Genomic DNA, 23,008 nt, shown 5'->3' on the forward strand with positions numbered 1-23,008 from the left:
TGTCCAGTTGGTGATGTCGAGCCAGTGTGGACTTCAGGGAGAGGCTGCGCTGGAGACTCTAAGGCCATCTTTCCTTGTAGGGATGGTGGGTAAGGTTCTGACACTGCCAGATGGCACTAAGGACTGGGTGTGGCCCCAACAGCCACAGGTTGGCAAAATGAGGAGGAACCGGGCAAGGAAAATGAGAGGCAGGGGGGAGGGGGAAGGTCTCAGGAGAGGCAGGCACAGGCGCAGGAGACCAAGGGGGCAAGGAAGGGAAGCCCTCCCGGGAGGCGGGAGGGAGCAAGTCGTCAAATGCTGCTGATGGGGAAGACAAGGGTAAGACCTGACCACTGCCCTGGGCTCCATGGGAGCTTATGATGATCCTGATGGTAGCTCCTGTCAGCAGTGAGCAAAAGCCTGACTAGACTGGGGTCAGGGGAGAGTGGGAGAGGGCCTGGAGACTGGGAGTATAGCCAACTGAGAGACTTTTTTTAAAAAACAGCTTTATTTTTATATTTACATGAATGTATACATATATCTCGGAGAAGGTGATGGCACCCCACTCCAGTACTCTTGCCTGGAGAATCCCATGGACAGAGGAGCCTGGTGGGCTGCCATCTATGGGGTCATATAGAGTCAGACACGACTGAGCGACTTCACTTTCCCTTTTCACTTTGATGCATTGGAGAAGGAAATGGCAACCCACTCCAGTGTTCTTGCCTGGAGCATCCCAAGGATAGGGGAGCCTGGTGGGCTGCCATCTATGGGGTCGCACAGAGTCGGACATGACTGACGCGACTTAGCAGCAGCAACAGCATACCTATATCTGAATCACTTTGCTATATGCCTGAAAACAATCAACATTGTATGTCAACTATACTTTGATAAAAAAGTTTTTTTTATTGATATATGGGGATTTCCAGGTGGCACTAGTGGTAAAGAATCTGCCTGCCAAAGCAGGAGACATAAGAGACACGGGTTTGATCCCTGGGTCAGCAAGATCCCCTGGAGGAAGGGATGGCAACCCAGTCCAGTATTCTTCCTTGGAGAATCCCATGGACAGAGGAACCTGTTGGGCTACAATCCATAGGATTACAAAGAGTCAGATGTGACTGAAGCAACTTAGCACACAAGCGTGCGTGCGCGCACACACACACACACACACACATACGTTTTTAGATTCTTTCCCATAATAGGTTATTGCAAGATATTGAATACAGTCCCCTGTGCTATACAATAAGACCTTGTTGTCTCTATATAATAGTTTTCGTGTGCTAATCCCAGACTCCTGATCTACGCCTTCCCCACCTCCTCTCCCCTCTGATAACCCTAAGTTTGCTTGCTGTATCTGTGAGTCTATTTCTGGCTCCTAAACAAGCTCATTTGTGTCATATTTTAGATTCCACATATAAGTGGCGTCACATGATGTTTGTCTTCCTCTGTCTGACTTCCTTCACGTAATATGATAATCTCTAAGTCCATCCACGTTGCTGTAGAAACACAGCTTTATTGAGATTCAGCTCCCACTTACAGTGCTCAGTTCAGGGGCTTTTGATACATTCACAAAATTGTGCAACCATCACCATAATCCAATTTTAAAACATTTTCAGCATGCTCCCCAAGGAAACTTGTAGCTGTCAGTCCCCCCTCCACTCTTCCCCAGGCAACCACATGTCTAGTCTGGACGTTTTGCAAAAATGGAGCCATGTAATGTGTAGGCTTTCGTGACCGCTGCTTTCACCCAGCATAATGTTTTCAAGGCCCATCCACGTTGTGACATACGTCAGTACTTTCTTCCTTTTCATGGTTGGATCATTATTCCACTGTGTACGTTTACCATACTTTGTTTATCCATGGATGTACATGGATTGCTTCCCCCTTTTGGTTTTTATGAATGATGTGGCTGTGGGCTTTTGTACATAGACATTTGCTTTCATTTCCCTTGGGAGGCAGTTTGGAAGGGAGTTGGAAGGGAGATGAAACCAGAAGCCTATCCATAAAGCTCACTCACCTCTTTCCTCACATTCCAGTGTTATTTTGGAACTACCAAATTCTCTCAACTCTATTTACTCATCTTGGCTCCCTCTGAGCACCCAGGACAGAGCCCTTCCTGGGGAGCGTGGGGGTGGGATGGTCCTCTCTGAACCCTTCGCATCCCATGCTGAGATCTTTGCGTGCTTCATACCTCCTGGTGCCCCCGCTCCAGGGCCTTTGGGGAGTGAGGAGGCTGAGCCTCCCTCCCAGGATGGGCATCCCGGAAGACTGCCACATCCTTTCTCCCGCTCTGGCTGGCACCAAGCCACATCCCATGCCAATGTGCGGGGCTTTAGCCACAGGAGCCCTGAGTTCTGGCAAGGGCTGCACTCTGCCTGTCTGTGAGGTCACCGTGCACCCGCCCATCGCCTTTCCCTGGCTCCCAGGTCCTCCTCCTGGCTAGCTGTCTCCCTTGCAGGATCGTGGCCCCCATGGACCCTGAGACGGAGGCACACAGACTCATCTGGTTTACCCCCACTGAGGGGAATTCCACAGGAGGAGGAACAGGAAAGCGTGACTAGGCAGCCTGCTTTACTCTGCTGACCACCAGCCAGGTCGGGAGTTGGGGGAAGGCTACGGCCACATTTCCTTTTCTTTTTGTTTTTGGCTGCACTGAGAGGTATGTGGGATCTTTGTATCCCTGCCAGGGATCAATCCCATGCCCCCTGCTGCAGAAGTGCAGAGTTTTAACCACGGGGCAGCTGGGAAGTCCCTGGCTATGGTTGCCTTGACCCTGAGACAACTTGGAGCCGCCCCCCCCGAACATTGGCCCCTCAGTCACCCCTACTGCAGGCCCCACATCAGTCTAGCAGCCCCCCAACCTTGGCCCCTCAGTCGCCCCTACTGCAGGCCCCACATCAGTCTAGCGGCCCCCCAACCTTGGCCCCTCAGTCGCCCCTACTGCAGGCCCCACATCAGTCTAGCGGCCCCCGGGGCTGGCTGGCGGTGGTAATAGTGCTCTGACATCTGCCTCTCAAAAGTATAGGGGCTGGATGCATGGCTTGGCAGTGGCAAATGGAAGAGAGTATGTGTGGGGTTCGGGGAGGGGTGTACGGCTCAGGGAAGTACATCTGGGCACCACCAACATTTGCTTCTGCGGTAGGTCCTTGCAGAAACCTCCCATCAAGCTTTTCCCCCAAAGCCAAAAATGTTCCTAAGTGTCCATTCCCTAGCTACAGGTCACTGGACAGTCTTCAGAGACTGAGCAAGGCTGTTTGCTCCCATTAAACAAAGCTATAAACCGTCATTCAGCCCACTTCTGGCCAAGGCATCACCACCCACGGTGGGAACGCCTCTCAAGGCCAAAGTCAAAAATCAATTGTGTACTTGGCATGAATGAAGTTCGTGGTCTTCACTCCTGCTGCCTGCCACATCTCCCCAGCCTGGAGGGATGCATGGGCTAAGGATAAGCCTGGAGAAGGAGAAGCCTTGAAGGGGGTTGGAAGTTATTCTTCTTGTTTCCAAACAGGGAAACTGAGGTTGAGCAGTAGGATGCCTTCCTGCAGAGTAAGATTGAAAGCCTGACCCAGTTGCTAGATTATGTACACCAGCTCCTGTATCCTCATCTGCTTGTCTAAGGCACACACGTCCTCATGCTAGTTTGACAACTGAAGAAACCAAGGCTCAGAGGCTTGGGTAATTTCTGAGTCACACTGCACACGACGATTATCATGGATTCTATCAATACCTCTGGCCACTGACGTCCTTCCCCTCCCCCCTAGCCCAGGGCCATCATCCCAGTGAGGCTCCAGGAACAACAGACAGTTTGGAACCACAGAGCCCCAGAAGTGGACACAGTGCAGACGTTCAGAGGGTGGACTTGAAGAGAGGCAGCCCTGAGTTCACTGCAGCTGTAGGACTCGGGCAAATTATTTGCCTCCCTAAGCAGTAGAGTGGGCCTAATTTTAGCACTTGTGTTTCAGGGTACCATGAAGATGGGTGAGATTGTGTCGGGAAGGGCTCAGTCGCAGGCACGGGTTTTGTGCTCTCCATATTGGAGCCTGTATTGTTGTCGGGCTTCCCTGGTGGCTCGACGGCAAAAAATCCTCCTGCAATGCAGGAGATGTGGGTTCAATCCCTGGGTCAGTAAGATCCCCTGGAGGAGGGTGTGGCAACCCACTCCAGTATTGTTGTCTGAGAAAACCCTGAGGAGCCTGGCAGGCTACAGTCCATGGGGTGGCAAAGAGTCGGACACAGCTGAGCAAGCACATTGTTATTGTCAGCCCAAGACCTGAGGATCCAGCATCACCTCGCTCCTGTTAATCCATCCCGTCCCTTCTCCTGGGTGACATTTCAGTTACAGGGAGCCTTAGCCACGGGAGATGGGCCAAACATCAAGAGCTTAACGCTGACCTCCCCTTTAATAAGAGGGTGCATTACCTGAGCTCGTGAGAGGTAGCAGGCTCAGGCGCCACGGCTGCCTCCCCTTCCCAGCCGGGGAGTCAGAATGATCACCAACTGCCCCTCTCCTGCTTGTCTTCTTGGTGGTGGCTAACTCTCTGGGGGTGACCGTGGGGCAAAAGGCTGTCGCAGGAGAAGCTGGGGTTCCCAGGCTCATGTGCATTGGTTATCTGTCCTCTGATTCAGAGTCACAGACGAACCAGCCTTGGGTCCCCAGGAAGACCAGGAAAGAGGGTGGAGAGCTTAAGACTCACAGCTACCTATACTGATGGGGCCAGAGAGTCCAGGCTTCCCGCCTCCAGAGCCGAGCAGTGAGTGCCTGGACCCGAGTGATGACAGCCCCTGAGGCCTCCTCTGTGCAGGTGAAGGAGGCAGAAAGAGAGGCTGGTTTGGAAGAAAGAATGGCCTTCTCTCCCCACCCTTTCAACAGCCCTGCTCCAGCGGCAACACGTAGAAAGGAATCATTATTACTATTACTCCAATCGAGATATAATTATAGCACCTCCCGAAGCAAAGCCCCCACACCTTTGTGCTGCTGGGGAAATTGGGCTGTAATTACATCCTGGAGTCCTCCTGCCTCATCACCTCCTTCCTCTCCGATCTCCCCCTCCAGCCGCACCCCCGCAGACATGTCTGGGACTTCTCTGCCTCTGGGCCAGAGAGATCACTTTGTCTCCCTGCCGACTCCCCACTGCTCCTGGAGTTCAGTTCAGTTGCTCAGTTGTGTTCGATTCCTTGAGACCCCATGGACTGCACCACACCAGGCCTCCCTGTCCATCACCAACTCCCAGAGTTTACTCAGACTCATGTCCATTGAGTCGGTGAGGCCATCCAACCATCTCATCCTCTATAGTTCCCTTCCCCTCCCACCTTCAGTCTTTTCCCAGCATCAGGGTCTTTTCCAAGGAGTCAGTTCTTCGCATCATGTAGCCAAAGTATTGGAGCTTCAGCTTCAGGATCAGTCCTTCCATTGAATATTCAGGACTGATTTCCTTTAGGATTGACTGGTTGGATCTCCTTGAAGTCCAAGGGACTCTCAAGAGTCTCCAACACCACAGTTCAAAAGCATCAGTTCTTTGGCGCTCAGCTTTCTTTATAATCCAACTCTCACATCCATACATGACTACTGGCAAAACCATAGCTCTGACTAGGCAGACCTTTGTTGGCAAAGTAATGTCTCTGCTTTTTAATATGCTGACTAGGTTGGTTGGTCATAACTTTCCTTCCAAAAGGCAAGTTTCTTTTAATTTCATGGCTGCAATCACCATCTGCAGTGATTTTGGAGACCCCCAAAATAAAGTCTATCACTGTTTCCATTGCTGCCTCTGAAAGGCCCTAATTTTAGTTCCAGCTTCCCTGGTAGCTCAGACAGTAAAGAATCTGCCTGCCATGCAGGAGACTCAGGTTCAATACCTGGGTCAGGAAGATCCCCTGGAGAAGGGAATGGCAACCCACTCCAGTGTCCTTGCTTGGAGAATTCCATGGACAGACCATGAGGTTGCAAAGAGTAGGACACAACTGAGCAACTAACACTGGCACTCCACTGGGTTCAAACTCAGCGGGCAAATGGGGGTGGAGCCTCCAGAGCTGAGGTCACTGGTCGGAAGGACCTTGGTCTGGATCCTCAGGCTGGGGATGGCCTAGGCAGAGGCCCAGCAGCCACAGGACCCGAGTCAAGGGTGCAGAGGGTGGAGGAGGTCCGGGGACCTGGGCGTGCAGCGGGTCTTGGAGTCGGTCCTCTGACTGGACTTCCCTTCTGGAGACTCCCTCTGACCACGGTCCTCCAGCGGGGTGGAGGCACTGAGAGAGCCCTGATGTTGCAGGAAGGGGGAGCCCTTCCAGGGCCGAGAGTGGGCTCTAGTCCAACTAACTCTTGGAAATGAATTGTCCGAGGAGACACACACGCTAACAAAGCAAGAGACTTTGTTGGGAAGGTGCACCTGGGCAGAGAGCTGGAGGGTAAGTGAGCCCAGGAGGACTGCTCTGCCACGTGGCCTGAAGGCTGGGGTTTTATGGGGACAGGATGAGTTTGCAGGTTGTCTGCCTCTGGTTCCCTCCTGGTCTCAGGCATATCACTCAGTCAAGATGGATTCCAGCGAGGAGGAATCAGGGAGTTTGGTTGTCTCCTTCCTCTTTTGGCGCCTCCTGAACTCCCTCGGGTTTGCGTTTGGCAACAACACTGTTCTTTATTGGAGCTTCCTTTGTGAGGCAGCTCAGGCGAGCAGGCCTGGCCAGGGTTAGCGGTTTCGGTCAACAGCCCCCAACACTGTGAGCTGCCTTGGCCGGGAAGTCTGGCTGCAGGTTCTTCAGGGAGTGGTGCGGTGGGGAGGGAAGGTGGTCTGGTTACCCACTGGCTTCTTGGCCTTTTTGTCGTGGGTGCAGTCAGTGAGGCACCAGGGCTGCTGAGATAAGATAATGCCTCCCCACCCAGCGGCCCCACTGGTCGAGATACCAGTTGCCTTCTTCTCCTTCTGGAGGAGATGACTCATGAGAGAGGCAGGGTAGGGAGGGCCCCTGCAGTTCTTTCTGTATGAACACATCCCAGGAAGCTCCGCAGTCCAGGAAAGGCCTGAGAGCCTGGGAAGGACGAGTGCCGGCAGCCCGGAGAACCGGAGAACCGTGTGACTCCTCCGGGATTCCGAGGTGTGGAGGAGGGGCCGCCCGCGCCCCGCCTTGCAGGTGCTCCACTGTTGCTGTAAATTCTATTATGGCCTAATCAATTGCAGCGTGGGTCCTCAGCTTCCTTTCTGCTTCCATGGAGTGTGCTTCTGCTCAAACAAATCACTCAGGGGATTTAGATCTTCTGTAGGGAAGAGAACACCTACGAAAGGACCCTTGAATGATGGCTTGAGTTGCTTGGAAAGAAAGTTGTGTCAGTTTTAAACAAACCATGTTCTCTGTTTCACCGTTTAGAGAGTCTGCAAAGAATGGGGTAAGGAAACAAAGTTCTGATGGGGTAGCCCGCCAGAGACGTCACGTCTACAGTCAGAGACTTGTTCTCTTCCCTCCGAGAGTGGAAAGTGAAACTTAGCCACGTCTGACTCTTTGTGACCCCATGGACTGTAGTCTGCCAGGCTCCTTTGTCCATGGGATACTCCAGGCAAGAATACCGGAGTGGATTGCTGTTTCCTTTTCCAGGGGATCTTCCCCACCCAGGGATCGAACCCAGGTCTCCTGCATTGCTGACAGATTCCTTACCGTCTGAGCCACCAGGGAAGCCCTCTGTCTATTGTTCTGACTTTTCCCCATTCCTCTTCTTAACACAAGTGCTTCCAATGTTCTGGATGTCCTCAGGGGCCAAGGGTATGGGGCAGAGAGGGGGCATGGCCAGCCTGTACTTGACATTCAGATGTGAAGTGGGACCACAGGACTAAACAGTGAATCTGCCTAGGGTGGAGTGAAGCATCAGAGAAAGCTTCCGAGACATGACATCAGGACTGGGCCTCAAAGGAGGAGAGATTCCCCAAGTGGATGAGCTCAAGGCAGGGTAGCCAGGAAAAATGCAGAACTTTTGATAGAACATTTGAACTTCGGATAGAAAAATCATTTTTAGTACATGTCGCAAATAGTGCTTGAGACAAGTGTATACTAAAGCGGAGTTTGTTATTTATGTGGAATTTAAATTTAACCGGGACATCCTGAATTTTGACTTGCTAAAAGAAGCAACTGCAGTTCAGGAAGCAGCGGGAGCAAAGACAGGAGTGATGACCAGCCTGGTCGGGAGCCCAGGGCTCTGGGCCTCAGCGGCCGTGATGGATTTGACTCACAGGCCCTGACTGACTTAGCTCAGGAGCACAGACCCCCTGCACCAAGTGCCAACACTTGGCCATTGCTCTTAGCTGCTGCACCAGCTCTGTCTTCCCAGGACCACCTCATCACCAGCTGGAGAAACCCGGTGCCAAATTGCTTTTTCTACTTTCCCAAGCGTCTGCACCAAGCCCCTTCCCTTGGGTCAGTAGTCAGTCAAGCTACTGACCACCAGTCCCGCACCAGGCCTTGTGCTTGGCCCTGGGGATGCATGCACTTATAGAACAGACAAAGCCCTTGGATAAATGAAATTTACAACGCACGCCTTTGTAAAACCTCTTTTGACGGTATAAGGGGTGAGTGGGAGGAGGCAGTAAAAAATGTATATGTAAAAACATACAAACACCATTTCTCCTATCCTTTTATTTAAAGAAATAGCTATTTCAGAGAAAGGAAACTTCTGAGCCAGAGGCCTCCCCTGGAAATCTTAACTCCTGCGTCTCCAGCGTGGAGCTGGAACAACTGAGCGCTCAGAGCTCCCCCTGGCATTTTTCACGTGCCCTGGAAGCAGGACATTGTTGGAAGGAATAGGCGGAAGGTGACTGTCCCAGACCCCAGCTGCTAGGCTGATGTGGGACAGGGACTGCATCTGACAGACAGAAACACTGCTCTCTCCCCAGTCCCCAGCCACCTTAATAGACACTTAATTAGAAACACAAATTGGTAACAATAGGACCATTATTTCTCCCAAGGTTAATGATGGCCTCCAAGTGTCAGGCGTGTACTGTACATGCTCTGAGCACCTCTCATGCCATTTAGCATCTGCGCCGACACAGTCCTGTTTTATAGTAGATGCTATTATTGGCCCTTCTTGGCAGCTGAAGAAATGACAGCTCAGAGAAAGTGGGAAACATGCCCAGGGTTCGACAGCTGGCAAGAGGCAGAGCCAGGTCTGAAGTCGGGGCTTCAAGACTGCAGACCCCCCCAAATGTAATTACAACACTAAAGACCTGGGAGGACGGTCTGTGCACTGAGGTCTGGAATTGCCCACGAGTAAACACAAATGTGTGTGCATTTCCACAAGTGAGTTTGCATCCACACCCGGGAACTGGTCTCAGCCAGCCCTCTCACTGGTTAAAGGCTTTGATTAAGCCAACTGTCTGTGACCCCATGGACTATACAGTTCATGGAATACATTCAGGATTCTCCAGGCCAGAATACTGGAGTGGGCAGCTGTTCCCTTCTCCAGGAGATCTTCCCAACCCAGGTCTCCTGCATTGCAGGTAGATTCTTTACCAGCTGAGCCACAAGGGAAGACCTTGATTAAGCCAGGAGACTTCGAGTAAATTATTTGTAAGTTGGAGATGCAAACTTTCCCTCATTGTTCTTTGCTCCCTGGAGAATCACTGTCTGGTTTGCAGTCTCTAGGGCAGTAGTTCTTAGAATGCAGTGCCCATACCAGCCACGTCAGCATCCCAGCAACTGGGAGCTTGTTTTGTGTGTGTGTGTGTGTGTGTGTGTGTGTGTGTGCACGCGTGTGTACGCTCAGTCATGTCTGACTTTTTCCAACCCCATGGGCTGTAGCCCACCAGACTCTCCTGTCCATGGGGTTTCCCAGCCAAGAATACTGGAATGGGTTGCCATTTCCTTCTCCAGGGGATTTTCCTGACCCAGGGATCAAACCTGGGTCTCCCAGACTGCAGGCAATAGTTTACCACTGAGCCACCTGGGAAGCCTGGAAGAATGCACGTTTTTCTGAGACTTCCCCGGGAGTCCAGCGGTTAAGATTCGGCCTTCTGATGCAGGGGGCACGGGTTCAATCCCTGGTTGGGGCATTAAGATCTCACAGGCTGCTTGGTGTGGCCAAAATATAAAAAAGAAAGAAAGAAAAGAAATGCACATTTTCTGGCCCCACCGATGACAGCCACTGAATCAGAAGCTCTGGTGCTCAGCCACTTGCTGCGCTCCGGTATTTCTGATGTTCCCTCGAATCTGAGAGCCACTATTCTAAAAGGACTTATGCTTTCTAGCTGCTGCTATTTCTAGGTCCTTTGCTCTACTGATGGCCAGGAGACAGCCATAAGGGGCTTGGGGCTGAGACTAGGGCTCTCTGGTTTAGTGTCTGGCATGTGATAGATACACAATACATGAATTTTGGATAATGAATATCTGGTACCCAGGGTTCACATCTCTGTCACCATGTCAGGAGGGGACTGTCACCAGGATGACACTTTGGCTGCCATGGCAACGCCAGGTTCCTCAGGGGCTCAGGCAGGCCTGAGGCACCCTCAAGAAAGGAGGGCAAATTTTTACTTCTGCTCAGGATGAACACAGACCTCGAGAGGGCTGACCATGCTTCTGACCTTTGGAATTTTGAGCAGGAGGTATCAAAAGGGTTAAAAATTACCACGGGGACAATTGGGCTATCTAGTGGTGTGCTGATAACCCACCTTTCTGAGTAAGAGGCCGTGGCCTGCGGCATTTGTGATTGCCTTGATGTAAATATGTTGGATCATAGAAAAAGCAAGACAGTTCCAGAAAAACATCTACTTTTGCTTCATTGACTATGCCAAAGACTTTGACTGTGTGGATCACAATAAACTGTGGGAAATTCTTCAAGAGATGGGAATACCAGACCACTTAACTTGTCTCCTGAGAAATCTGTGTGCAGGTCACGAAACAATAGTTAGAACCAGACATGGAACAACAGACTGGTTCCAAATTGGGAAAGGAGTACGTCAAGCCTGTATATTGTCACCCTGCTTATTTAACTTATATGCAGAGTACATCATGTAAAATTCCAGGCTGGATGAAGCACAAGCGGAAATCAAGATTGCCAGGAGAAATATCAATAACCTCAGATACACAGATGATACCACCCTTATGGCAGAAAGAGAAGAGGAACTATAAAGCCTCTTGACCTCTTGATGAAAGTGGAAGAGGAGAGTGAATAAGTTGGCTTAAAACTCAACATTCAGAAAACGAAGATCATGGCATCAGGTCCCATCACTTCATGGAAAATAGATGGGAAAACAATGGAAACAAGGAGAGGTTTTATTTTGGGGGGCTCCAAAATCACTGCAGATGGTGACTGCAGCCATAAAATTAAAAGATACTTGCTCCTTGGAAGGAAAGTTATGACCAACCTAGACAGCATATTAAAAAGCAAAGACATTACTTTGTCAACAAAGGTTTGTCTAGTCAAAGCTATGGTTTTTCCAGTAGTCATGTATAAATGTGAGAGTTGGACTATAAACAAAGCTGAATGCCGAAGAATTGATGCTTTTGAATTGTGGTGTTGGAGAAGACTCTTGAGAAGCCCTTGGACTGCAAGGAGATCCAACAAGTTAATCCTAAAGGAAATCAGTCCTGAATATTCACTGGAAGGACTGATGCTGAAGTTGAAGCTTCAATACTCTGACCACCTGATGAAAAGAACTGACTCATTTGAAAAGACCCTGATGCTGGGAAACATTGAAGGCAGGAAAAGGGGTCGACAGAGGATAATAAGATGGTTGGATGTCATCATCAACTCAGTGGACATGAGTTTGAGCAAGTTCTGGGAGTTGGTGATGGACAGGGAAGCCTGGTGGTGGTGCATTCCATGGGGTTGCAAGGAGCTGGACATGACTGAGCTACTGAACTGAACTGATGTCTTTAAATAATCATAGCAGCACTTGTCTAGTGTATTGTTCTCAGGACAGGTACTGTTAGACCTATTTTACACATATTAATGATTGAACGCTTACAGCCCTCTGGGAGAGGTTCTATTTTCATTCCCATTTTATAGATGCAAAAACTGAGGCACAGAGAACTTAAGTAATTTGCCCAAGCTAGTAAAAGGCAGAGATGGGATTCAAATGCAGACAGGGTGGCTCCAGAGTCCATGCTTTTAAACCACGTGGGGAAGCTTAGCAAGGGGCAACAGTTTGGGGTGGGGGGGGGAATGAACAAAGGAAAATACATATATCAGCAAGCTGGGACCTATTTGCTTTTATTGCCCTTTTGGTAAGCAAGGCAGGGTAAGGGTAATGTCTCCACAAGCCTGTCCCTGCCCTCTCAGGTAGACTGGGCTGGAATGGCTCAGGGCCCTGCCCACCATTAGAAATATGGCAGGCAAAAGTTGCTGAAGGTCTGAGGTCCAAAGAGCGTTTACACTTGCGTATGAAGACCCAGGTGCTTCCATGAAGCTACATCTACAATGCAGGCTGTTCTTCCCACCCATTCATCCTGTACAGCACGTGGTGGACCTTTTCAAACTGTAAGGTTTTAATCTTTTTTTCAGATTTGGGAAACTTTATTTATTTGATGATTTCTCTCCCTTTATTTTCTTTCTTGGGTGTTGGGCTTCTTGGATTGATTCTCTTTCTTTGGGACTCACATTTTGGAAGACTGGTTAACCTTTTTCTTCTAGGCCCTATTCAGTATTTTATGTTAGCAATCATGATTTTAATTTCCAAGAACTTTTCTTCTTTAATCATTCCTTTCCCACATCACTTGGTTGGGGTTTAGTCCACATTGGATTGCTCTGAAGTTACAAGTCAGAATTATCTTACAGTTCCGTGAATTTGTTACCCTTTCCTGGGGAGCCAAGGGTTCTGCCTTCTTATCTTGATTTTTCCACATTTCGGTTTTTCTGGGTTTTGAAGCTTGCTCACATTAAGGATCCATCTGCCCCAGCTATACTCACCGAGCCCTACCCTGTGTCTCCACGTGAGGCACGGGGCCTGGGCTGGGAATTTGAGGATAAGAAGTCTCTGTCTTCATGAGTTCCCACTTCACGGCAGACTCTCATGATATTAACACACCAGACTCACTAAGCATTGGCCCACCCTGTGTTTTGCATACTCCACAGTGTATTTTTCACATTTTGGTTCCTTGTCTGTCAGCTCAACTAGACTGAGCAAGGACTCATGTTTTCTATGTTTATTCCAAGGTTCCAAGGAGACCCCTGATTGTTGATATACTTACACACACACACACACACACACACACACACACATATGCTGGTGCTATAGAGGTGTGCTCTGGAAGGATAGAAAAGACCATAACCAAATGGGATTCCTCTGGAAGGATTTGCAGAGACATGGGGAATCAGAGTAACCCCAAGCCCACTGCCATCCATCCCCACTCACTTTCTAAACAAACACTAAGGTCACCATTGCCACTTCTTTCTTCAGTGGATACAACAGTCATTTCTGTTCTGCAGTGTCTCAGCATCTAACCTTCTGCCTCATAAAACCCGAAAACCCACATTTCTATAAATAGACATTAAAGGACAGTGGGGGTCAGGGGAGAGGGGGGCAGGAACGCACTTACCAGGGGGTCTCTACTGCTCTCCCAGAGTTGGAAGTCTCCTTCTATAGGACAATGGGCCACGGAGCCAGAACCTCAATTCATTCATTCATTCGTGGACGCCTTCATTCATTCAGCCAATAATTCTTTATTAAGGAAATATTATATATTAGACTTAGTACCGGGCTCTAGAAACTTAAAAATATAATATGGGGCCCTTCTTACAGATTCAGGAGCTCACAGTGTAAGAGACTAAGCCGTATGACCTTTCCTGGGGGGGAGCAGCCTGTCCTGGCCACATTGAATGAATGGGTGAGTAAATGAACAAACAAATGGGTAGAAATCCCTGGATATGTCCAGCTTCTTCACCTGGGAGGCCGCCGGGCCAACCAAGGAGCAGGGAATCCCCATGAGAGTCTGAGACCCTGGAAAAGCAGAGACCAAAACTCCACAGCCTCCAGCCTCCTAGCAGCAGCCACCCTGGGGGAGGGCCTGGCTCGTGGCCTAGGCGCCTGGCCGGGGAGGGCTGGGCCAGTTAAAAACTGGATCAAAGAGACAAAGAGGAATGCAGAGTCTCATTAACAGAGGAACCAGACAGCCAGGCCAGGGCAGGGCGGGGGAGGCTTTAGGGTGCTGGGAGTTGCTACTAACAAGTGTCAGGGTTAAAGGAAGAAAAAAACATGTGTTAGCATTAGGGTCAGGGCCCTCTGGGTCACCAGTTTCAAAGCAGGGTCAGGAGTCAGCAGAGAGAAGGAATCCCAGGCTTCCTCAGGGCATTCAGCCCAGGTGTGGTCCCAGAGCCAGACTGAGCTGTGGAGTCCCCAGTCAGTGAGGAGTGACGTTGGAATTCCCCGTTTTCCTGGTTTCCCTCATCGGTCAGACAGCCCTCATCGGCCCTGGTCCGTCAGACACAGGATCCTCCAGGGAGTCGGGATGCCTTTGCTCAAAGAAGTCTTTTTTCTGGGTGGTGGGCTCGAGCTGTGGACCCCGAGTTCGGTGAGGCAGTCATGGTGCAATCTGGAGCTCAGACCAGGAATTCAGAAGAGGGACCTTCTTTGTCCAGGATGCAGGAGAAAGCTGCAGGAAACCGTGGAATGCAGAGGGGCTCTGGGAGACGGTGGTGGGGCGGGGAAGGGGGAGGCAGAATCTGGGGGCCAAGTGAGCCCAGGCCCAGCAGACACCTCCCCTCCCAGCTCCCCAGGGCGGCTCTTGGCAAGAACGCGGCTGGGCAGGACAATGGGAGGACGGAAGAATGTGCTGGCCCGGTTGTACCGGAGTCCGAGGCTGGGACTCCAGCCCTGCGAGCATACAGGAACCATTTCAGAAGCAGGCTTTCTGTATGTGGGGCCAAGGCTGCTGGGCCTGGGCGTTGTGGCCCAGGCCATGGGGCGTGCCAGGAGGAAGCCCTGGTCCTGGGGTGGATGAGCCGCCCAGGCTAGGAAGCTGTGGGTGGAGGCGGGGACCTGGAGGCCCAGCAGTAACAAAGGTTACAAAGCTCTGTTTATGGGAGGCTCTTGGGAGGACCCAGGAGGGTGGGTGGCTGTGTAGGTTTCCTGGGCCTCCTCATTGAAAAGCTTGGAGGGGCTTGTTTCCCAAACACCAGGAAGACCTGGGTCTCTGGCTAATCAGGCTGGACAGTTCCACCTGGCTCGAGGTTACCGGGTGTGGGCAGCACGGACCGCAGTGGAGACTTGGGGATATAGCTCCCCAGAGACCCAGACCTTCTGTCCTTGTGATGAAAAGAATTGTCTTCAAGAAAAGAGCACTGACTTGGGGGGTTCTGCCCGCTTTGGCAGTTTCCCCTGAGAAGGCTGCCTTTCCCCCTTCCCTAGCTCCCTCTCTCCCTGCCCAGCAACCCCCGACTGAGGACTGCAGGGGTGTCCACCCCAACCCGAGCCCCAGGGGCGCCCCAGGGGGCGTCAGGGGAGGCCAAGGGGAAGAAAGGGAGGCTCGAAGAGATTTCTGGTGGGGGCCCAGGCTGGCCTGCCCTGCCGGAGTGGGGTGGCCCTCAGGAAAATTCCTCTGCCTCCCAAGTCTCCAGCTGTCTCCCAGGGCAGGAGAGGGCAGGGTCTACTTTCTCCGCATGCTTGGAAACCACCAGGGACAAGGTCCTGCCTCAGCTCTAGACGCCGCCCCCTGCTCAGTCTGTGAGTGCGTGTGTGCGTGTGTACGTCTGTGGTGTGAGTGAGTGCAAGCACGTGAACGTGTATGCCAGTGTGTGATGTATGTGCAGGTGAATGAGGCTGTGAGCCTGTGTGTGCTCTTTATGAGTGGTGGGTGTGAGTGTGTAAGGAGGCCCCAGCAGCCTGTCGGGTTTTGAATTGGTCCTCATGCCATCCTGGAACAATGAGGGCTGATGAGACAGAGAGGCCGTGTTTCCAGCAGATCCAGCTTTTAGCTTCAGGAGCTGTCTCTCAGTTCCCTAGAGAGAGAATCCTTTCTGGTTAAAAGGACGCACAGCTCCCAGCCTTTGTCTGCCCCTCTCTGGCTCATCCCCTGAGTGTGCGTGTTCCCGTGGCACATAGCACACTTTGGGGGTCACTGCACATCGTGGGACTCTGGGGGACTCCATGGAGCCGACCCCAGGGACACACCACTCACTGGGCATAGGTGGTTTCTGCCTCTCGGGATGAAGGTGCTCTCATCGTGTGGGGATTCTGGACGTGGCTTTGGAACCTTTGGCAGGAGTGTTGCAGACTCGTGGCAGACGGCAGTCGGCCCCTTGGGGGCTGCTTCCACAGCCCTAGTCACTGGGGCCTCTGCTCCTCCCAGCTCCATGTAAGGAGGGTGAGGACAGCTGCCCACCAAGCCTTGTGTCAGAACTGTTTTGTAAAAACCCAGATTTCCAGGCCCTTGTTTCCCAGGTGGCGCCAGCGGTAAAGAACCTGCCTACTAACGCAGCAGACAAGAGACAAGGGTTCAGTCTCTGGCTCAGCAAGATGCCCTGGAGAAGAGAATGGCCACCCACTCCAGCATTCTTGCCTGGAGAATCCCACGGACAGAGGAGCCTGGCGGGCTACAGTCCATGAGGTCGCAAAGAGTCGGACACGACGGAGGTGACTTAGCATGCCTGCACACCTCGTATGTATGGAGTCAGAGCTCACAGGCTGGGGCCTGGGATCCGCTTTCTTACTGGGAACTCCAGACGCTTTTGCTATTGAGCCAGCTTGCGGGCACAGGGCCAGGAGACCAGGGACTGACCAGGTCGGAAAAGTGTGGTGAGTTCGGGCGGTGACCTTCCCCAGCCCTCACAGTCCCCTGAGCTGGGCGCCCCAGCATGCCCTTCCTTCGCCTCTAAGTCGAATCAGAAATCCTCAGGGGGCCTTGGGAAAGGTGAGCAAGCTGCAACCTTCAGTCTGTTCCCGTTGGATGTGCCAAGGCAGCTGCTCTCGCCAAAGTGGCCCAGGCTGGAGCTGGGAAGGCCGAGACAGCGCTCAGGCCACAGCTCTGCGCTCACCAAGGAGCGATGGCTGGCCTAGGTGCCTTAACTTTGCCCCAGGCGGGTTGGCCCGTGAGGGAGCCAGTCACCCGGCCCGGCTGCCAAGAACGGCCCTGACAAGATGGCAGCCGGCCAGCCCCCAGTGTTGTTTGGCTCCGGGGCCGGCTCTCTCCCACAGGAAGCCTTTTATCTCCACGGTGGTAATCGCGAGTTCAGAGGGAATAGCCTCCTACTCCAGGGCGCTCAGTGGGATTGTGCAACCTGGGCCTTTACGAGGAGAATTCCCTTCATCTGCCAAGTGTCTTGTTGTCCGTGAGGCCTGGGCAGACTACATGTACCCCTGTGTACATGCCATTTGGTTGGGGTTCTGGAAATCTGAATTGGTGGACAAAACAGGATTGGCGTTGCTGGGGGAGGGAGAGCATGGCTTAGGCTGGGGGTGGGTAGCTGAAGGGCCTATAGTCATCTGGTGGGTGGTGCTTTCCAGAAAGTTTCCCTGCTCTCCACAGCCAGCTTCAGACACTGCCACACTCCACAAGGGGAGACTCTCAAGAATGGGGATTCCCTTAGATGGGGTGGGAACTATACTTTTTTAATCCTCCGTTCAGGGCTTAAAATGGAGAAGGGAATGGCTACGCACTCCAGTATTCTTGCCTGGAGGATCCCACGCACAGAGGAGCCTGGCGGGCTACAGTCTGGGGGTCACAAAGAGTGGGACACAACTGAGCAACTAAAACACACACACACACACACACACACACACACACACACAGAGCTCAGTAGGTCTCAGTAGGGGGCTCTTCATAAGCACCAGCTCCCTGTCTCTTCCTCAAAGAGTGGAGCCTGGGGAGATGCTTCATCTGACTGACACTGAGCCGAGGGCAGGCCAGGTTAAGGGGACTCTGATCCCCACTCCCAGAGAAGCCGGCATGGAGTACCTCTTCGTGGTTGAATGACCCTGCAGGGAACACTCACTCACTCACTCACTCACTCTCTCCTTCAACACAACGCTTCATATGTGTTCCAGCCTCTGGGAAACAGTAGTGGACAGGAGGCAGAGTCTTTGTTCTTTCAGAGTTTACATTCCTATGGGAGAGAGGGGAGGTAGGAAGTAAAGATGCTAATACATGATGTCATGTGAGTTAGAGAAACGGGCTATGATAAAGTTAAGGCACAGTAAAGACGGGAAAGAGAAGGGCTATTTCTGACAGGGTGGTTGGCTCAAGAAGGGCTGTCTTATTACACCTTTTCCCTGATGTTAAAAGCATTCTGTATCTGTCATGGTGCCCACCACTTAAAGTTCTTAGAAAGCAGAGGTTAAAGTATCCATTGAGACCCCTTCTTTGATCCCTCACTACCCCTTTTGCACACAACTTTCCCGAGAATCAAACAGTCCTCTATCGAAATTTACCAACCATAAGCCATAGAACTGGTACGATGTGATAAAAATTGGCAGGTTGATGCTGTATCTGTTACCTTTAAGGCCACTTCATTTAAACTTGGGGCTGATGGCAATTTCCACTCAAATCACCACAGGATTTAGGCCACCCAAAAGAGTGGCTTACAGTTAGTAAATTTGGACATAGAATATTTGATTCTCAGGAAACCTTTTAAAGTTTGCTCTCCTGAATGGACACTTTGGGGGCTTCCCTGGTAGCTCAGCTGGTAAAGAATCTGCTTGCAATGCTGCTGCTGCTGCTGCTAAGTCACTTCAGTCATGTCTGACTCTGTGCGACCCCATAGACGGCAGCCCACCAGGCTCCCCTGTCCCTGGGATTCTCAAGGCAAGAACACTGGAGTGGGTTGCCATTTCCTTCTCCAATGCATGAAAGTGAAAAGACCCCAATTCGATTCCTGGATTGGGAAGATTCCCACTTCCCTGGTGGCTCAGATGGTAAAGAATCCACCTGCAATGCGGAAGACCTGGGTTCCATCCCTGGGTTGGGAAGATCCCTTGAAGGAGGGTGTAGCAACTCACTCCAGTATTCTTGCCTGGAGAATCCCCATGGACAGAGGAGCCTGGCAGGTTACAGTCCATGTTCATGGGGTCGCAAAGAGTCAGACCAGACTGAGCAACTAAGTACACACGGACACTTTGGGATCTGCCCTGCCTGGTGCCTGGCTTTCCGGAGGATGGAGGGCAATGTGTGATTTGTGGTACGAGAAGGTCTGTCCGGAGGCCAGCCAGCCAGTGCTGATACCGGGCGCCGCCAGACTAAAGAGCTTTCAGTCAGGGCACAGTGAATGCTTTCCTGGAGAGGCAGGAGGTGTGGTGGATTTAGAGGCAGAGTTGGAGCTGGCGCCCTTGCTGCCCTGTTGTCTAGAGGGGGCCCCAGACCCAGGACCAAATCATGACACCACTTACTGGGTTGCCTCTGTTCCTCTGAGCCTCATCTGTAGACTAGGATCTTTATCTTAGAAAACTGTAGGCCCCTGGCTTACGTGAGTCACTTGATAAGTGATACTGGCTGTGGCTCCTTTGGCAAATAGCTTAATATCTCTCAGCTTTGATTCTCCATCTGTGAGAGCAAGATATCAATACCCTGGCCTCATAGGGTTATTGTGAGGATGGGAAGATATCCGTAAAATGGCTTGTCACAGGGACTGGGGTTCAACAACGTGTGTTGAGTCTACAATGCGAGCTCGTCCCAGGGTGAGCCGGCAGGTGGGCAGGTGTGCAGAGGGTCATAAACACTGCCCACACAGTGCTCTGTGCCCCAGGGGAGGGGATTCTTCCCTGGTCACTGACTTAGCCAGTGAAGGGAAAGTATGGGAGGGGGAGTGGGAAGATGGACTTTGTGGATGTTTTTGCTGATTTAAATTTTGCTTTCAGGCATTTCCCAAGTGGCTCAGTGATAAAGAACCCACCTGCCAATGCAGAGGGCACAGGTTCAGCCCCTGGTCTGGGAAGACATCGCAGATGCCCGCAGAGCAAATAAGTTCATGGGCCATCACTACGGAGCCTGCGCTCTAGAGCCCAGGAACTGAACTTATCGAGCCCACGTGGTCTAGAGCTCCGTGCTCCCCGACAAGAGAAGTCATCACAATGAGAAGCCCGCACACAGCAAGAAAGAGGAGCCCCCCGCTCGCCGCAACTAGAGAAAAACCCAAGCAGCAAGGAAGACCCAGCACAGTCAAAAATAAATAAATAGTAAATAAATAAAAATTATTAAAAAAAAATTTTCAGGTTTCAGAAATCGAAACTGACAACGTCTGCCCACAGGCACCAGCTGAACGGATCACGTGCTCGGAGGAAGGCCGGGCGGGAAGCACCAGAGGCTGGTGGAAAGCGCAGTGTCACAGCTCCCAGCTCCCCTTCCCCTGCTGAGCGATGGTTCTGCTCCCCCACGTTCCTCATTAGCCCTTTCCATCTGCTGACTCATTCTCACACCGCTCCAGCCCCGGAAAGCTGAGCGTGTTGAAGGAGGCCTATTAATAGCCTTTTCCTGGGACACTCATCCCGGCTATTTCTAAGACCGTGTGAAGGCAGCCCTGAAGCCCTGCCCCTCATCCTTGCCCCCTACCCCACCAGCCAGCTCCCCGGAGATGAGCCATGATAGCGGTAGGCGCCGGTGGAGGGCGGGTGCCCAGCAGGCTCTGGAAGGCCTGTTCTGTCCCGTCTACATTTGTCGAGATTTCAAAATGGTGGCCTTTCCGTTTTGGCCAGAGAGCCAGGCGTGGGAGTGATCCTCTGCAGGGGCTGACAGAGGGCTCCTTGAGGCACCCCACACATGGAGCAGGTGAGCGAGAGGATGCAGGGCGAACCCCGGCGGAGGGCAGGGAGCCACGGGGGCAGAAGGCTGCAGTGCCAGCAAGCAGGGCTGGGTTTGCCTGTGGAGGGGCTCTGTGGGCTTCGCTTGGCACACAGGCTGCCGAGCCCAGAGGGCACCCAGCCCGTGCGTGGCATGCGGGCTGTGGTGCCCAGTGCCCGAGGTGGCCTCCCCGACTGAAGGAAAGTTACACAGCTCAAAATAGCCTGGAGTTAAAACTTCCCTCTGAGTCCTCCCCACCATTCTATGCAAAACAAAGGAGTCTCTCACCTGAAGAAAGAAAATGGACATTAAGGTTGATTACGCCCAGCTCCCAGCCAGTCCAGCCTCTGGCCCATCTCCAGAATTCCTTGCCCAGCCATTTAGGAGATAACTACTCTGAACCACCTTGGAGAAGAACAGGCCCCCTTAACACAGCAGAGTTCCACATCTATGCCTATATGTACTTACTCTTTCCTTGGGTTAGTGCAGCAGCTCACTAATCTGACTGCTGCCACTTCTCGCCTCATTAAAGGTGATCTGTTCCTGTAAAGTGCTGGTCTCTTTTTCTGAGCCTCGCCTTCTCTAACTCCCTTACCCTACATTGACCACAGCCAGACAGCGCAGTCTGCTTTGGGGACATCGTCTGCTACAGTGAAGGGTGTCCCTGGGTAGAACAGAATCTGCGGCAGGGCAGGGCAGACGGAGGCCCCTAGGCAGGCCTGAGGAGCTCAGAGGAGGTCCAGCTTCTTGGACACGGTATTGAGACGTGGCCAGTGTACTCTCTGAGGGTGCCTTTTAGCGGGGCAGCTGAATAAGAGGCAGTCCAGAGCACTGTGCGTGTGTGTGTTGTGTTTTTTTTTTGGCTCAACTTCACTGCTCGTTAGCTGTGTGCACTTGGTCAACACATGACCCTCTCTGGGCATCAGTTTCTTCAACTCTGAAAAAGATCGTGTTGGACAAGATGAGATCCAAGGGCTCTTGCGGGCCTGACTGTCCTAGCTCACGCTCTGTGCCTGCTCAGAAAGCGCAGCTCTGAGAAGACAGAAGCGGAGCCCCGTGGGTCAGGAGATGGACTGGCGGACTAACAGGGGCAGAGGGGAGGAGAGGGGATTTTCTTTTCCCCGGGAGCCTTCCCCATCCCTTGTCATTAGAAAGCCGCGCCCACAGCTCCTCTCACTGGCTGGCAGGTGCCTTCCTGCCTGGGGGAAACAGGCCAGCGTGTGGCTTTTATGGGCCGGAGGCAGCCTTCGGCTTTCAGGCACTGTCAGCTGAACGCCAGCTTCCCCGTCCACCTCCCTCTGGCCCCCAGCTCTTCCCCTTTCCTCCACCGCTTTTTTGTACAAGTCAGGACTCAGAAGCCTCTAGGGATGGAATGAGAGTGATGAGCAGGGGTCTGGGTAATGAAGGTGGCGCTTGGTCTACTGGGGTGGGGGTGATGGGAGACAGGCAGAGGGAGGCGAGGACCTGGAAGTGACCTTGGTGCTTCCCCAGCTCCCAGCAATCAGCAAGACCTGTGTGACCCCCAAAGAAGTCTTCTGCATTCACTTCGCCATCTTTCAAGTGGACCAACCTGCCCCTTCTGCCTCAGGAGGTGGTTGGGAGTGTTCACGTGGCCCTTAGACAGCCTGCTGCTTCGCTGGCCCCCAGCAGGGAGCTGGGGGGGTGGGGCGCAGGGTACCGTCACCTTGGACAGGGGAGTATCACTGGGGACCTGTGGGAGCAGGGGGTTCAGGATTAACTGCTGGGATGGGAACAGCTCAGTTCCCAGCCCCCAGGTACTTGAACACTATTCACCGCTACGGAAGGGAACAATGGGACTATACAACCTGTTGCTGGTCCACAGCATCAGGACCAGTAACCGGCCAAGCTGAGGCTAGCCAGGGACCCAGCATGCCCCAGGAAGTACGATTACTTACTCCAATAGAGTCTCTCTAGGAAACCTGGATTGGACCCATGGAGAAAATGAGACAGTGGCTGAAGGAACAGAAGCAGAAAGAATACCCACCTCACCCCAAGGGAGAAGCAGGGCTCTGGACCCGGGTCGGCGGGGAGGGCATGTGTCCGCGGATGTTACAAGGGAACAACAACCGTGCTAACGGATAGGAGCAGAGTGGATACATGGAGCAGAAAACATCAGGAGAAACAACCAGGAGGGCGCTCGAAAGAAGACAGAAAGGCATGCTGGGGTGGAGGGCGGTGGGGGGCGGAGGGCCTCGCTTCCTTCCGAAGGGATTTCCATGAGTCTCTGATTCTTGGGACCAGAACAGCTGGAGAGGATCGGGCTTGGGGGGCCTGGAGCAGCCCGAGGAGAGGACAGAGGTTCTTTTCTGGAAGGCCAGGAGGAGCCGGGACAGGTGAG

At 52.4% G+C, this 23,008-nt stretch overlaps 1 long non-coding RNA gene across 3 annotated transcripts; it reads left to right on the plus strand.

Moving 5' to 3' along the window:
* Window positions 1-6,891: 6,891 nt before the first annotated feature.
* Window positions 6,892-21,199, plus strand: LOC132657479 (uncharacterized). 3 transcript variants are annotated; one of them, XR_009595755.1, is made up of 4 exons: window positions 6,892-12,424; window positions 13,686-13,770; window positions 16,323-16,514; window positions 19,731-21,199. It is a non-coding gene; the product is annotated as an uncharacterized LOC132657479 (long non-coding RNA). The 3 variants fall into 3 exon arrangements; XR_009595757.1 differs by having other exon boundaries at window positions 12,168-12,424; window positions 16,308-16,676; XR_009595756.1 differs by having other exon boundaries at window positions 12,181-12,424; window positions 16,308-16,514.
* Window positions 21,200-23,008: the final 1,809 nt, after the last annotated feature.

The sequence above is a fragment of the Ovis aries genome, chromosome 12 (genome assembly GCF_016772045.2).
Source record: "Ovis aries strain OAR_USU_Benz2616 breed Rambouillet chromosome 12, ARS-UI_Ramb_v3.0, whole genome shotgun sequence".
Classification (NCBI taxonomy): domain Eukaryota; kingdom Metazoa; phylum Chordata; class Mammalia; order Artiodactyla; family Bovidae; genus Ovis; species Ovis aries.